Here is a 3,076-nt window from a genome sequence, read left to right as displayed (position 1 = left end):
GTCACACTGTGTCACGCTGAATATCCCCGAGAACTACGTTAAGGGTAAAGGTGTCTGTGGAGTGCTCAGCCACTTGCACGTTAATTTCACGAGCAGGCTGTTCCGTTGATCGGATCAACTGGAACCCTCGACGTCGTAAGCGACGGAGTGACAACAACAACAATAACTTGTTTACAGATGGAATGCTCTATTCTTAACTTCTGTTCCAGAGAGTTATCAACCATCGTTGTTCTTAGACTTTTGCTCTTAATCTTCATCGTTCCTAGTAAGTTACCATTCTGCTCGTTCTAAAGCTTTAATGTTTTTCTTCTTAAGTCTTCAAACTTTTCCTTTATCAAAAAAAAATGTGTTCTGTTTAATTCATATAAATCCAGATAGATTAAAGTTAAATGTTTCGTATAGTCTTTGTTTTGCTAGTAGAGCACATTAATGAATCAGAATTTATTTTAGTCATTTATTTCACATCTATTTTCGAGATTTTCCTGTTTCCTTTATCTTAATTTATATCTGAGATATAAGTTTTTATTTTTATCTATCTCATTTACTGTTGCGATTTTTGCAAGCAGCTTTTCGACTTCTCGTGGTTACATTTACATAATCAAATGCTAAAGAACCTGCCTGGCTGAAGAACACTGAAATTTGCAGCCACATTTCCCTCAAATCGCACTGGCGAAAGTAAAGAGTACGTACACCCGGTGGTTAGGGTTAAGATTAGGGTTAGGGTTTTTTGTTAAGCCGAAAACTGGTGGTGTACGTATTCTTTACCTCCGTTGAAAACCATATTCCATATTATAATCCCTGATCTACCTGCTTACATACATGCAGATATGTTTGTAACTGGTTTGATGGAGTGGTTGGATGCTTGGTTAGGGCTATATGTCGTTCCCATCTAAAACCAAGTCACCCTGTGTTGGCAACCATTTCTTGTGTCGAAAGTCATAAATTGTTGCTGAAATGAGTTGACGGTTAATATTGGTTTCAAAATTTAGCACAAGGATAACAATTTCTGGAAGGGTTAATCGATTACATCGATCTCAGAGCTCAACTGGTACTTATTTTATCGACCCCGAAAGGCACATCATTTGTTTTGGGATATCTAGCTCATCACCCTCCCTCTCCTGCTTTACACCACCACCTAGTTTTTTCATCTCTTTTTTGTTTTGTTGTTTCTTTGTGTTTGAATGTTATAAGGAACATAGATACTTTAAAAAAAGAAACAAAACAAGAACAACGGCATTCCACAGAGTGTCAACTGTTGTTCAAATGAGTTGACTGTTAACTTACTGTAAGCTGTGCCTAATAACGGTTTCTAATTTTGGTATGAGGTTAGAAAGGTCCGAGGAGGAGGTACATCGATTACATTGACCCCAGTGCTCAACTGTACATATTTTATCGAATCCGAAAGGATGAAAGGCATAGTCGACGTCGGCGGAATTTGAACTGGGAACGTGCAGATGGGCGACATGCCGCTATGCATTTTCTCCAGCGTGCTAACGATTCTGCCAGCGTGCTAACGATTCTGCCAGCTCGCTGCTTTTAAGCTGTGCATATTAACGACACCACTACACAGAGCAAACGTTTAAATAAGATTTATTATGGCACAGTAGTCATGAATAGATGTTCATACATCACGGAATATCAAGATGATAAATAGCGTAATAAAACATGCAAAGGAAATGTCTATTCAAAGTGAAATAATTTTCGTTTTATTCCAACTACTTGAAGATTTTTCAGTTTTCAATCTGTTGTATTCAAATTATGCAAACAGATGTAGTTTTGCGTGCTGATGACGAACATTGTGTTCAATTCTTCTAAAAGTTAATAATTAACAAGATAGAACCATTCAAAGTTATTGGTCAAGCACGTCTGACCCAAGAAAATATTGGGTCGAGTTCAAACGAGCCTTGATTATAATTCCATAACCTTGCCACGCATTAAAGAAATCGATTTTTTTTTCAACTTTTTAAATTCCATTAACTTTCTTATACTTGGCTAAAATTGCATATATTTTATGCTAAAATATTCATTGTATGGTAAATTTTCAGATTAACACCCGCACGATTTTCATTAGGGTTAGGGTTACGGTAACCCAACCCTAAACCTAAAACCCTAGTGAAAATTCATTAACTTTCCTAAACTTGATTAAATTGCATATACTTTATGTTAAAATATTCATTGTATTTATAACATTTATATTCATATAAATTTTATAGCATAATAATTATTATTACGATTAATAAAATCTTTTATAGCATAATAATTATTATTACAATTAATAAAATCTTTTATAGCATAATAATTATTATAACAATTAATAAAATCTTTTATAGCATAATAATTATTATTACAATTAATAAAATCTTTTATAGCATAATAATTATTATTACAATTAATAAAATCTTTTATAGCATAATAATTATTATTACTTTCGTATGTGTATTACCGGCATAATGCCTCTCCCAAGGTTTAATTGTAATTATTATTACAATTAATAAAATCTTTTTACCATTATTTACTCAAGAGCCTCTTCGTATTGACATTTCGCTTGACTCATTTCTATATATTATTATTTTTATTATTTGAGCTCGACCTAACATTTTCTTGTGTCAAACATGTTTAATGTTTGACCAATTATGCAATGCAGCTCTGTTTTCTCTATTTCTTTTTCTCAGTAATTAGATTAGATCAGGGGTTTTCAAACTGTGGTCCTCGGACCACAGGGGGTCCGCAAGGACAAGACAGGGGGTCCGTGGACAGCAAATACTTTTTATGGGCAATTTGATTTTATATATGTTTTTTAATCGAAATCTTTTAATTGACAATAAACCTATTTGTTAAATACTGTTAAATAAATATATGTTATTTTAAGCAAATATTTATGTATAAATTTCATAAGCGTTTATAAGGGGGTCCCTAAGGTAAAGCCTGAAATATGAAGGGGTTCGCAAGTCAAAAAGTTTGAAAACCCCTGGATTAGATTATTGTATATTATGAATTTTTGTATTCTTTGCATAAAATAAAGAACATTTTTTTAAAATTTATTTTTTTCTAAAATAATAATTATGATAATTAATAA

The sequence above is a fragment of the Octopus bimaculoides genome, chromosome 4, assembly GCF_001194135.2.
Source record: "Octopus bimaculoides isolate UCB-OBI-ISO-001 chromosome 4, ASM119413v2, whole genome shotgun sequence".
Classification (NCBI taxonomy): domain Eukaryota; kingdom Metazoa; phylum Mollusca; class Cephalopoda; order Octopoda; family Octopodidae; genus Octopus; species Octopus bimaculoides.
Note: the sequence above shows the minus strand (reverse complement) of the source record.